The sequence below is a fragment of the Oenanthe melanoleuca genome, unplaced genomic scaffold (assembly GCF_029582105.1).
Source record: "Oenanthe melanoleuca isolate GR-GAL-2019-014 unplaced genomic scaffold, OMel1.0 S352, whole genome shotgun sequence".
Taxonomy (NCBI): domain Eukaryota; kingdom Metazoa; phylum Chordata; class Aves; order Passeriformes; family Muscicapidae; genus Oenanthe; species Oenanthe melanoleuca.
This window is the reverse complement of record NW_026613001.1, coordinates 277-13860: the sequence shown is the minus strand read 5'-3', so window position 1 is coordinate 13860 and position 13584 is coordinate 277. Positions and strand designations below refer to the sequence as shown.

At 54.4% G+C, this 13584-nt stretch overlaps 2 long non-coding RNA genes across 2 annotated transcripts; both read left to right on the top strand.

The window, feature by feature from the left end:
* Positions 1-209: 209 nt before the first annotated feature.
* On the top strand, positions 210-2932 carry LOC130266940 (uncharacterized). The gene is made up of 4 exons (XR_008843017.1): positions 210-307; positions 971-1103; positions 2004-2139; positions 2718-2932. It is a non-coding gene; the product is annotated as an uncharacterized LOC130266940 (long non-coding RNA).
* Positions 2933-10264: 7332 nt separating this feature from the next.
* Positions 10265-11470, top strand: LOC130266938 (uncharacterized). The gene is made up of 2 exons (XR_008843016.1): positions 10265-10335; positions 11429-11470. It is a non-coding gene; the product is annotated as an uncharacterized LOC130266938 (long non-coding RNA).
* Positions 11471-13584: the final 2114 nt, after the last annotated feature.

The window sequence follows — 13584 nt, the reverse complement described above, 5'->3', positions numbered from 1 at the left end:
GGCTCCGAGGGGACCCGGAACAGGGAACAGCCCCGCTTCGGCCCCGGGAGAGGGGGCGGGCCGCGAGCGATGGCCCCGCCCCAGCCCGGGCAGGACGAGGCGCCGGGGAGGGAGCGGGCGGGGCCGGGCCCGACTCAGGTGCGCGGGGCCCCAGTGCGGCTGCGCGGGCCGGGGCCTATTTCTATGCGGCCGATCCGCTGCCGGCCCGTTCCATTCGGGAACACTCGTGCTGGGATGCGGCGGGATCCTCGTCGGAGCGCTGTGCCAGGGACAGCTCCCGGTTCTGCGCGAATCCTGGGGCGCTCAGGTAGGACCAGGGTCGGGTCTAGGTTTTGGCGGTATTGGCTGGGGGTTCCAGGCGGTGCCGCCTCTCGCCGGGCAGGCAGGGTGCGGGTAGCGGGGCCGGGATCGGGATCGCCGCAGGCAGCAGCAGCAGCCGCCCCGGACGGGCGCTGGGGCTGAGCCCGGCGCTGCCGCTCCCATTCCGTTCCGGCGGCCGCGGCACTCTGGACACGGTCCCGCTGTGGGCGCGGGGAGCCGGGGCTCTGCCGGTAACCGCGCCCGGAAGAACGGCGGCGGGATCTCCCCGTGCAGACGCTGCATCGCGGCTGGAGCCGGCCGGGGCGCGGGGAGCGCCGTGCCAGCCCTGGGAGCCCCAAATCCCGCCGCTCCCGGTGCCCCCGTCCCGCAGAGGCCCCGTAGCCCTGAGCGCGGAGCAGCGCCCGGCTCCCCGTTCCCGTGCGCGCACAGCCCCGGGGCTGCTGCCCGCGCACCCCTGCGGAACGAGCGGGGCTGGGGCGCGGGACGAGCCGCTCGGCGGGGCCGGGCACGGTTCTGCTCGGGCTGCTTCTCCATCACCTGCCGGCTGGCATGCTCCCCCTCTCCCTTGCTTTGCAAACTCCAAAAAGCTCTGCAATGGCAAAACCTCTTTTATTAAAATTCGGCTGCGGCTTTTCCTCTTTGCTTCCAGGTCACAGGATATACTGGGATTGAGAGGGTTCCTGAAATCCGACTCTCGAGGACACGGCCCGTGGGAGAATTGAACTCACAACCTTGGTACTACCTGGGCTGTGCTCCGACTGACTGAGCCCTCTGCATCTCAGGTATGAAACTCCCAAGGATGGGAATCCTTGGCTCCAGCAAGGAAACTGCAGCTCGTTCTATTCTGCTAAAGCTGCTTTACACACCAGCCCCTGCCACGGCTGTAGGGTAGAACTGGCTGGCAGCTGGCATGACAGCACCGCATCTTCCCATCCCCTGATTTTCCTGCCCTTTCCAGGATTTACCCGGCAGCTGTACATTTGCTCTTGCCATGTCTCTTTGTAGGGAGAAGTGAGCAGGACAGGTTCTGAGGCTTCCCTTGCTGCGTGACCTGAGTTCCTCTGGAGAGTGGCAGGTGGCATTTCCTGCAGGTGAGCCCAAATGAAGCAGCTGCTGAAGCTGGGGCTGGTTTTGTGGCCCAGAGCTGCACAGAGGCCTCAGTGCCTCCCACTCACTGCCAGCAATGCTCCTTGTTGTTTCTGTGTGTCCCAGCTGCGGGGAACGGGGGGCAGGAGGAGGCCAGGAGTCCCCGAAAGGCATCCAGCACCTCTTGTCCATGGGCCCTCGGGGCAGGGGCTGTGCCTGCAGCGTCCTGCCCGTGCCGAGCGCACGGCCCGGGATGGGCGCTGGGTGCCCGGCCGGCGCTGGCACGGACACGGCTCAAGGGCTGCCCGTGGCTCCCGGGCCAGGGGCTGCTCTGAGCAGGCTCCTGGAGACGCTTCAGCCTGGATACAGGCCACTGACAGCCCAAAAGCAGCCCAAGGAGCAGCTGGCGTGTCCTGGTGATGGTGGCACTGGCTGCGTGCAGAGGGGCTCAGACAGCAATTCCTGGTTCCAGCCTCCCAGAGCTCCCAGGCAGCTGCCAGGTATGTCCTGTCCACCCCAATTCCTTCCCTTCCCTTCCTGCCTGAGGCCTTGTTCAGCAGCAGCAGCACTAAAGCCAAGGCAATCTTGCCTCACAGCTATTAAATGCCAACCGACAGCCTGCAGAGATGCCTTCAAATCAAAGGTTCAGGTGGGATGAAGTTTTGTTTGGACGAAGGTGGGAGTTTCCAGGGAGCCAGCTGGAAGTGCAGAAGGGATGGAAAGCTTTCCCAGGTGGGTCCCACTGGAGGTGTGCTGGAGGCAGGGATGTGCACCCTTTGCTGAGGGAAAAGAACTTGCAGAGGCCACTGCTGAGGCCCTGAAAGGAGCTGAGCTGCTGCAGGGAGAGATGTCCTCCCGTGGGCACGGGGAGCTGCCTTGGCACGGGACGGGAGTGCCCCTGGCCCTGCCTTCTCCTGCTTGAAAATATCACCTGGAGCCCCGGCTCAGGGGGGCTAAATCAGCTGGACTCCGGGCAGCTCTGTCAGCTGCCCCCCAGGGACATGGGTGGGGCTGGGGGATGAGGGCTTTAAATAGCCAATTCTATGGAACAGATGCCTGTCCCTGTCCCGATGCTGCTGAGCTTCCTTGGACGCTCTGCCCGTTCCTGGCACAGCTGGCGTTCAAGGGGCAGCTCTGCACGGGAATATCCACCCTCCGTGAGGCACTGTGAGGGTATGGCAGCAGGAACTGAGCAGGGAATTGGGGGCTGTGGGATAATTCACGGGAACTAGAAAGCTGACAGTGGGCCCCGAGTCTGGGCGCTGCACAGAGAACAATCTTTGTGCTGCCCTGTCACCTTTTTCTTTCAGGTGCTGGACTTGCCTCTGTGGATGTGTGCTGAGCTCTCACTACAGGGGACTGTGAGGCCTGACTGGCTGTGAGTTTGTGTTCTTCTCACAGGAGAATCAGAAATGATCATTAATTAGACCACAGAAATCTTTTCTGAAACCTTTCCCCTTTCCTGCCCTTTGCTGGTAAGTCTTTTCTTTCTGCCTTTAACTCTACAGCTGTTCCCTGATGTCATTGCCCCAGTCTCACTTCTGTGCAGCTCCTAGCTGGGGAAAGCTCATAATAGAGCTGGTAACAAGTAAGCACTTGTTTCTACACTTCTTTTTCCAAAACTTTCACCAGAACTTAATTTCACTAGTTAGGAAGCATGGTGAGGGGTGCAGGAGGAGCAGGAATAGGGGAGGGAAGCCTTGAGCACTGCAGGCTACAAAGATCTGCGTTTATCAATTTGATTTAGTCCTGCTGTGTTAAGGATACATAAATAGGCAAAATCCAAGGCACAGGGGTGAAGTTCCTGTGACAATGCTACTGTGTGTTTATCGTGAATTACTCAGTGTGCCCCATTTCCCTTTAATAAGTGCTCTGATACCCCTGTAGAAACAAACACAACATGGGTGGGACAGTGCACCTCACAACTCCACAAAGAGTGGCACCTCTACCTCGTATGGCAATGCCATTTTAGTACAGCCCAACTGTCTCACAGCAGAGGGCTGAAGGCCCCTGGGAAAACAATTCTGGCACGCCCCTGAGCCCTTCCCCGGCTCTGTGGGGTGCCCCTGAGCCCTTCCCCGGCTCTGTGTGCCCCAGCTGCCCTGTCACCTCACCCCATGGGCACACTGCTCCCTGCAGCACACACACACTGCTGCCTTCCTGGCAGCTCCCAGGCACCTACCAGCCACGTGTTGGACGGGATCAGGAGGGAAAACAGCCCTTCTGCAGCCATTTTCTGGGCAGCTGGCAGTGATTCACGCACAAGGGGCATGGATACCATCAGTGGGTTCCCCTCAAAGTCTGTCCACATCCAGCAGCACATGGTAGTATTCACCATCTGCATCAGTGACACGCACAGGGAGTTAGGGAGGAGAACTCCTTAGTTCAGCAGGAAGCAGCAGGGCAGGAGAGGGGAGAGGGGCTCGCTGGGATGGGATGGGAAGTCACAGTGAGCCTGGCAAATGGCCCCTGCAGTGTGCAGGGAGAGGCTGTGCAAGGAGAATGGCAAAGTGTAACTCAGAATGGCAATTATTAGTAGAGTTTTGGTTGGAAAGGGCATGAAAAATACCCTCACCTGGACAAGAGTTATTTCACTCTGTGATGTATTGACAGGAGTGCCCAAATCCCAGCTGGAGTAACCCTTGTGATGCCATCAGCATTGGGAATGTCTGGCTCTGAGAGTTCTCTATGTGGCAGGAGGGTCCCAACTTCAGGGAAATAGTGGGGCCCTTGGAAAGGCAGGAGAGGGAATCCTCAAAGGCCTGAGAGCCTGGTTTCTGACAGAGAACTGTAGTGGTGGGAAGACTCAAAGTTCTGAAACTTTTGAAGGTGTTGAGACTTTTGAAAATACTCTTCAAAAAGAATGAATTTGTTATCCATGTGCACTTGGGATCAGGCAGAGAATCCTGAGCTGCAGTTCCCGGTGGAGTGGTTCATGCCAGACCCTTGTAGCCCTGGAACAGCATTTTTGATGTGAAGTCCCTGTAAGACTCTGAGAAGAAACTTAGACTGAGATTTGTTGGTGTCGCTGCACGCTCTGAGGGTAGAGAGGGCCAAGAGCTGACACACTGTCAGTCATTTCCAGCTGTGTTACCTGTGATTTCACACAGAACTGGCACTGTGGTTTGTGGCTGCTGGTGTCAAGGTGACCAAGAAGTCTGTAGAAGGGGATTCCAGTGGAGGGGTTGGAAAGGCAAAGGGCTGTGCTGGGTGCCCCCACTTTGGCAGCAGCTCTGGGGTCTCAGGCTGGCAGCCCTCCTCAGCTTTTCCAAAAGGGATAAATCACTTTAATGTGTGAAGGGAAATAAAGTAGTATTTTACTGTTAAATTAACTTATAGATCAAATGTCTTGCAATGTGCTCGCAGTCCTTCAGAATTTTCTCCAGGTAACATTTGCTGAAGGACACCTTTCAGATCCCAGTCCCCCTTAAAGCAGCTTGGGATGCTCAAACTTAGAGGGCTTTTCCAGTTGTAGGAACAAGGAAAATGCAGTCTGACTGCTGCTGCCCAGCTCCTGACGCAGAGGAGTGTCTGTAGCAGCAGAGGGTGGCAGCCCAGGGTGACCAGCACCTTGCCATTGCAGGTGGCACCCGGGTGGGTCTGGAGCGTTGTCTTCTGGTTGCAACCCCATTGTTTTGTTGTGATCTCGCGTTCAGGATCCTGGGAGGAGCAGCTGTCTGGAGGCAGGGAAGGGCAGTCCCAGCATGGTCCTGTAGAAGCTTTCTTGTCATCCTCCTGGTGCTCCTCAGAGCTGTAGATGGAAAGAAGTGGGCTGTGCTGTGCCACTGCCAGCATCTCCACTGCCCCTTGCTGGGTGATTCTCTTGCACCAAAGCAGGACAGTTCTGCCCCCTTCACCTTCTCATTAAATCAGAGTCTAGGAAAAATGTTACTCCCTCCAGATTTAGAAGTGTGATACCTCAGCTGTCTGTGCAGAATTTCCAAACAGTAACTTGGGGTGTCATTGCCAAAAACTTTGGGTTCCTTTACCCACCAGGCCGTGTCTCCAATCCCAGCCCACGTTCCAATGAACGTGTCACTCACTCCTGCAGATGTTGCCATCAAAGCAGTGCAGATTCCCTGGGTTCTGGGGTGCTTCTGTGTTTTTGAGTGGATGTTTTCAGCTTAACAGTGTGTTGGGGCTGGGGAGGGTGGAGAGACACAAGCCTTTGCTAACCCTGACAGAGCTGAGCAGTGCTAGGGAGAGAAAAACCAAGAGAAATTCACGGTGTGGTAGCAGAGAAGCCGTGGGATCATTTCTTTTGTTATTTGCAGATAAGAAAATGACCCAGTGGGAAGAGCCCAGGCTGCAGAACCCAGCCATCATCACAGGCCCAGTAAGTAGAGCTGCGGGATCCTGCAGGAAATGCCTGACTGGGGCACAGCTGAAGGAGCAGCAGCCCCTGCCTGCTCCTGGGCTCAGGGGTGGGCAGCCTGGGAAGCAGGAGCTCTCTGCCCACATCTAAGGCAGAGGAAGCTGGGGATGTCACAGCAGGCTCTGGGCAGCCTCCCTGCTTGCTCAGGGTTTGGGGATGCCTAAGGGGAAGTGCCCCTGTTTGCCTTACCTGGGTCATTCCTGGCAGTAGCGTTTCACTGGGCTGGCACATTGTTCTATTTATTTGAGGATCTCTGGACCATAAAGAGCTGTTTGCACTTGGGAGGAGAGAGGTGGGCCCATGTGGATTCAAAGTGGGGAAAAAAAGGCTCTGTGTGTAAATTCACCTTTAGCAGCGTGTCCATGGAGTGTATCTGTAATTAAATTGGTACCTGTACTTGCCTTTGTACACCTTGCTGTCTTTTGCTGTGAATAAAAACATTCATTCAATAAAGTTAAGTCGCCCCTAGTCAAGATACCCCACGTCTTCCCCTTGGCTCCTGTCTTTCTTTTTCATATTTGCTGTAGCATTAACTCTATTTCTTTTTCTCTCTATTTCTTTTCTTTTTCTCTGGATTTCTTTTTCTCTCTATTTCTGTCTGACTCTATTTCTCTTTCCCTGTTTCTAGTAGTCTCTAACTCTGGTTTTTTTTCTTTTTCACTCTTTCTTTTTTTTTTCTCTCTAACCTTTTTCTAACTTTCTTTTCCTTTCTAGCTGTACAATTTAAAAAACAGCAGTACAAATTTTCAGGCTCCTTGCAAGTAAAAAACAAAAAAACCAAAACACCAAAAAACCTTATGTTATTATTTAAATAAAATTATTTACACCTCAGGAGCCTGAAATTTTCTACTGCTGCACCAGACATACATATTTTTTCTCCTTTTTCATATATGCCAGGTAGGGCCCCTCATTAATACTCCAGATGGCAGTGACTAATAATTACCTTGATTGAACATTACATGCCTACTCTGGAGTACTAATGAAAGTAGTTATTAGTTAGTTGGGCAGTTAATTCAATATTTAGCTAACTAGCCAATTTCTCGGTGCACCACCACGCCTGTCACTCACCCAAAGATCCACTTCTCACACAAGCCCAGCCCGTCACAACCCCAGCCCCGGTCCCTCGACACGTGGGGGCCCCAGGGTGTCACCTGCACATCACGGCATCTCCTGTGCCCGAGCGCCTCCGGAGGGACCCTGAGGCCATCCCCAGCGCTGATCCCGTCCCTCCCGAGGGACCCTGAGGCCATCCCCAGCGCTGAGCCCGTCCCTCCCGAGGGACCCTGAGGCCATCCCCAGCGCTGACCCGTCCTTCCCGAGGGACCCTGAGGCCATCCCCAGCGCTGATCCTGTCCCTCCCGAGGGACCCTGAGGCCATCCCCAGCGCTGACCCGTCCTTCCCGAGGGACCCTGAGGCCATCCCCAGTGCTGATCCTGTCCCTCCCGTGTCCGTCCCCCTGGGACGCTCCCCCAGCCCCGCCCCAGCCCCGCGCCCCAGCCCTGGCTGCGCACCCGCCTCTAACGCCGCCTTGTGGGCACAGCGCGGTACTGCAGCCGCTGCCGAGCACTGCCGGAGCGCCGGCTCGGGGGTGGCTGCAGTACCGCGCTCTGCCCACAAGGCGGCAGCACTGCCGCCCTTCCCACGCTCGCAGCCGCGGCCGCTCTCGCAGCCCGAACTCGGCGTCACCCTCCCCTCTATTCACACACACCCCCCGCTCCCCGCTCCATCCGGGCAGCGCCGGCGGGGACGCCGCTGCAATCCGGATCTCCGGCGAGGAGAACAGCATTGCTGCCCTGCCGGATTGAGAAATCCGATTCCTTGCAGAGATTGAGGGGACAGGGAGCTGATCCTCAGGCTGGCTTTTGGCAGCGGCAATTGGGTGAGATGGGGAGAGGGGATATTCCCCCGGATCCGTTAAAGCCAGTTCTGCTGGGTTTGGGTATCTCTCTCCAAAAACTGATCCCGCTGAAGGGGGCTTGAGGAAGCAGCGGGATGCCCTGGGGGCTGTGCTGGAACCCCCAGCCCCGGTGAGGAATGCTGGGCAGTGCGGGCTCCGAGGGGACCCGGAACAGGGAACAGCCCCGCTTCGGCCCCGGGAGAGGGGGCGGGCCGCGAGCGATGGCCCCGCCCCAGCCCGGGCAGGACGAGGCGCCGGGGAGGGAGCGGGCGGGGGCCGGGCCCGACTCAGGTGCGCGGGGCCCCAGTGCGGCTGCGCGGGCCGGGGCCTATTTCTATGCGGCCGATCCGCTGCCCGGCCCGTTCCATTCGGGAACACTCGTGCTGGGATGCGGCGGGATCCTCGTCGGAGCGCTGTGCCAGGGACAGCTCCCGGTTCTGCGCGAATCCTGGGGCGCTCAGGTAGGACCAGGGTCGGGTCTAGGTTTTGGCGGTATTGGCTGGGGGTTCCAGGCGGTGCCGCCTCTCGCCGGGCAGGCAGGGTGCGGGTAGCGGGGCCGGGATCGGGATCGCCGCAGGCAGCAGCAGCAGCCGCCCCGGACGGGCGCTGGGGCTGAGCCCGGCGCTGCCGCTCCCATTCCGTTCCGGCGGCCGCGGCACTCTGGACACGGTCCCGCTGTGGGCGCGGGGAGCCGGGGCTCTGCCGGTAACCGCGCCCGGAAGAACGGCGGCGGGATCTCCCCGTGCAGACGCTGCATCGCGGCTGGAGCCGGCCGGGGCGCGGGGAGCGCCGTGCCAGCCCTGGGAGCCCCAAATCCCGCCGCTCCCGGTGCCCCCGTCCCGCAGAGGCCCCGTAGCCCTGAGCGCGGAGCAGCGCCCGGCTCCCCGTTCCCGTGCGCGCACAGCCCCGGGGCTGCTGCCCGCGCACCCCTGCGGAACGAGCGGGGCTGGGGCGCGGGACGAGCCGCTCGGCGGGGCCGGGCACGGTTCTGCTCGGGCTGTTTCTCATTCACCTGCCAGATGGGATGCTCCCCCTCTCCCTTGCTTTGCAACTCCAAAAAGCTCTGCAATGGCAAAGCCTCTTTTATTAAAATTCGGCTGCGGCTTTTCCTCTTTGCTTCCAGGACACAGGATATACTGGGATTGAGAGGGTTCCTAAAATCCGACTCTCGAGGACACGGCCCGTGGGAGAATTGAACTTACAACCTTGGCACTACCTGGACTGTGCTCCGACTGACTGAGCCCTCTGCATCACAGGTATGAAACTCCCAAGGATGGGAATCCTTGGCTCCAGCAAGCTGCACAGAGGCCTCAGTGCCTCCCACTCACTGCCAGCAATACTCCTTGGTGTTTCTGTGTGTCCCAGCTGCGAGGGGCAGGAGGAGGCCAGGAGTCCCCGAAAGGCGTCCGGCACCTCTTGTCCATGGGCCCTCGGGGCAGGGGCTGTGCCTGCAGCGTCCTGCCCGTGCCGAGCGCACGGCCCGGGATGGGCGCTGGGTGCCCGGCCGGCGCTGGCACGGACACGGCTCAAGGGCTGCCCGTGGCTCCCGGGCCAGGGGCTGCTCTGAGCAGGCTCCTGGAGACGCTTCAGCCTGGATACAGGCCACTGACAGCCCAAAAGCAGCCCAAGGAGCAGCTGGCGTGTCCTGGTGATGGTGGCACTGGCTGCGTGCAGAGGGGCTCAGACAGCAATTCCTGGTTCCAGCCTCCCAGAGCTCCCAGGCAGCTGCCAGGTATGTCCTGTCCACCCCAATTCCCTTCCCTTCCCTTCCTGCCTGAGGCCTCGTTCAGCAGCAGCAGCAGCAGCACTAAAGCCAAGGCAATCTTGCCTCACAGCTATTAAATGCCAACCGACAGCCTGCAGAGATGCCTTCAAATCAAAGGTTCAGGTGGGATGAAGTTTTGTTTGGACGAAGGTGGGAGTTTCCAGGGAGCCAGCTGGAAGTGCAGAAGGGATGGAAAGCTTTCCCAGGTGGGTCCCACTGGAGGTGTGCTGGAGGCAGGGATGTGCACCCTTTGCTGAAGGAAAAGAACTTGCAGAGGCCACTGCTGAGGCCCTGAAAGGAGCTGAGCTGCTGCAGGGAGAGATGTCCTCCCGTGGGCACGGGGAGCTGCCTTGGCACGGGACGGGAGTGCTCCTGGCCCTGCCTTCTCCTGCTTGAAAATATCACCTGGAGCCCCGGCTCAGGGGGGCTAAATCAGCTGGACTCCGGGCAGCTCTGTCAGCTGCCCCCAGGGACATGGGTGGGGCTGGGGGATGAGGGCTTTAAATAGCCAATTCTTTGGAACAGATGCCTGTCCCTGTCCCGATGCTGCTGAGCTTCCTTGGACGCTCTGCCCGTTCCTGGCACAGCTGGCGTTCAAGGGGCAGCTCTGCACGGGAATATCCACCCTCCGTGAGGCACTGTGAGGGTATGGCAGCAGGAACTGAGCAGGGAATTGGGGGCTGTGGGATAATTCACGGGAACTAGAAAGCTGACAGTGGGCCCCGAGTCTGGGCGCTGCACAGAGAACAATCTTTGTGCTGCCCTGTCACCATTTTTTTCTGGTTCTTTTTTTTTTTTTTTTTTTTTTTTTTTGTCTTTCAGGTGCTGGACTTGCCTCTGTGGATGTGCGCTGAGCTCTCACTGCAGGGGACTGTGAGGCCTGACTGGCTGTGAGTTTGTGTTCTTCTCACAGGAGAATCAGAAATGATCATTAATTAGACCACTGAAATCTTTTCTGAAACTTTTCCCCTTTCCTGCCCTTTGCTGGTAAGTCTTTTCTTTCTGCCTTTAACTCTACAGCTGTTCCCTGATGTGATTTCCCCTGCCTCACTTCTGTGCAGCTCCTAGCTGGGGAAAACTGGGATAACTTAGAGGGGACAGAGGTGAAACTTTTAGCTGGATTTTTCTAAAATTTTCTAATGATACTGAAATTATTTCCAATTGCCCCAGTGAGGAGAACACCAACTTGCAGGCATCAAAAGCTCCAAACTCGTTTAATTGAGGTAGGTCCAAGGAAAAATCCAGCCATGCCAGGCTGAGGCTGGAGCCTGCTCATAATTCATTGTTGGTGTCTGCTGCAGTCTAGGAATAGCTCTCTCATTTGTCACTTGCTTGATCTGCTTTTATATCCCTGATTCAAATGGAGTTAGGCAAACTTCATGTTTGCTATTAGGCTATGAAGAAGCCTATTGTAACCAGCAAATGCTTTTCTTAGATGGAAATGTGCATGCAAAATACAAAGAGCTTTGATACTGAGATTTTTTTTTTTCCCCCCTGAGGTTCAAGTATTTTATCATTTTAATAGCATTCCATTTTCCTGTTGCACTCATTTTTAGAGTGCATCATTTGTATTAGCTCTGAGTACCATAATTCCTTCCAAATTCCTGTGGCACTATTACCATAACTATGCAATTAGCTACAGCTGGATGTAGCAGAGGTGAACACTAAATAGTTTTGTTGGCAGGAGGCCCAGTGTCTTTTAACCCAGACACCTTCTTTACTGATGCCTGGTTTGTTACTCTGCTTTAGGGAGTATGGGGAACTTCAGATACAAAGAAGAGAATTTAAAAGTTATAATTGTACAAGTTTGTTATGCAAAAAGGTGCTGAAGGTGCTGTGGATCTGTTTTGGATTGTTATTTGTGTTTTGTTAGGTTTTTTGTTTTGTTCTGTGGTTTTTTGGTTTTTTTTGTTTATTTTTGTTTTTTTTTTTTTGTGTGTGTGAGTTGGGGTTTTTTTTTTTTCCCACCTATCTTTTCCCTAGCTTGAAGAAACTTGAAGAAGGAATTTGGATATATAAAAACAAGCTGAGAAGAGCATCAGTGTGTTCACTGGCAGCACGGGCTGGGATGAGGGCTGAGCAGGACCCAAGCTGCAGCACATCATCCATTCAGCTTTCACCTCCTGTTTTATCACGGCCTTTATGAGACAGATGTGAATCGATGAGTCCCAGGCCGAGCTGTGCCCGTGCCCTGTTCTGTTGGAGCTGGTGCTTTCCTGACACATTCACCAGCCACACTCTGTAATAAATACTCCTGGGTCTGCTGCTGTTCCTCTTCCTGCTTTATATTCAATTTTCCACCCCTTCTCTCCTCTCTGTCCGCTGTGTCTTTTGTGTTCCTTTCTTGGCCTGTGTGCTCCCCATCCCATTCCCTTTCACTGCTTCACTCTCTCTTGTTCTTCTTTTTCTTTTTTGAAATGAATACTCAATATTTATGTAATATCTCTTACTCAATCCCTCTCCCTGTTCTGTCCTACTTTTTGCCTCTGTCTCACTTGCTGCCTGCATCTTTATTTCTCCTTTCTTCCTCTCCTTGTCCCTCTGTCCTGCACCGTGACTGTGTTTCTTTGTCCCTGTCACTGTCCCTTTGCCTGTACCTGTGTGCACCTGCTGCCCAGTGCTCCTCCCTGACCGTCCCCTCTCTTGGTGAGCCTCTGTCCTGCTGGCCGTGCCTCTCTGTCTCCGTCTCTGTGCTGCTCCTTGGCCGCGTTTGCCCGCCCTGGCACGTGCCGCGGTCGATTCCTCTGCGGGTTCTTGTTTCCCTCTTTGTATCCCTCAGTCCTTGCTGCGTGTTTGGCACCGTGTTTCATTCTGCGTCCTTCTCCGTGCCTCGCTCGTGTTCCTGTTTTATTCTGTGTGGCTCTGTGGAGCTCCCCGTGCCAGTGGTTCCCACGGGTGTGTCCCATTTGCTGTCCCTGTTCTTTTTAATCCCTCTCTGTGTGCGGCCCATTCACCATCCCAGGTGTTTTTTGGTTTTTTTTCCATTTCATCCTGCGCCTTGATCTTAGTTTTCTTGCTGTGTCCTCTCTGCTGGCGCTCCCTCTTCTGCCCCTTGTTGCCTGTGTCTGCGGGGCTGAGAAGGAACTTCAGCCCTTCTGGGGGCTGTCCCCCACTTCCTTGCGTGAGCAGAGTCCCTTTTTGGGGGGATGGACCGTGGGAAGGGTTCGAATAAAGGGCCGTGCTCCTGCCCGAGGCAGTTGTAGTTGTTGTGTGCCTTCTTTGGGGGTGAGGAAAAAAGGCTGAGGGGGACAGGGGGTGGAGACTCGGGGGCTCCCGTGTCCTTTGGGGCACCCCAAGGTCCCGAGGAGAGTGAGCCACGCTGCGGTGAAGGAGCAGGTGAGTGGGGAATGGGGGGGTGGTGCCGGGTGCCGTCCCCCAGAGGGACCCAAGAGTGCCAGAACATTCACAGGGAGGGCTGGGTGTAGAAGGCAGGAAAATATAAATATAAAAAATACCTAACTACAGCTTAAATAAATGTTTTATTTGGTTAGAGAAGGGTTTTTTAATAGATAATCTAAATATAAAATAAAAATAATAGAAAAATAAAAATATATTTATATAACTATAAAATATATACAAATAGAAGTAACAACTTTATATTAAATATATAAATAATGCAAATATATAGTGTATGAATATAAATTATATATATGAGATTAGAAATACGCAAATAATATAGTTTAAAATAAATGGTTTTTTTTTGTTTTATTTGGTAAAGGCAGGTTTTTTTATAATTAATATAAGCAAAATAAATACACAAATGTACAATAAGTTTATAAAGACATAAAGTAGAAGTATTTGTGCATACATGAATATATGGAAGTAAATACATAAATATATAGATCAATATAAATGTAGGATATAAATAATATATACTTCTGGTATAATATATTTATAATATAGATACATTGATTGCAGACATAAAAATGAAAAATATAAATAGAAACATTTAAATATAGTTTAAAATAAAGGGGTTTTTTGTTTGTATTTGGGTAAAGGTGGGGCTTTTAAATAAAATTAGAAACATACACATATATAATATATAAAGATATATGCATAAAATAGAAATGAATTTTAACAATATAAATATTATGTGTACAATAAATAATAAAAATAATATTGTGTATATGTTATAATGC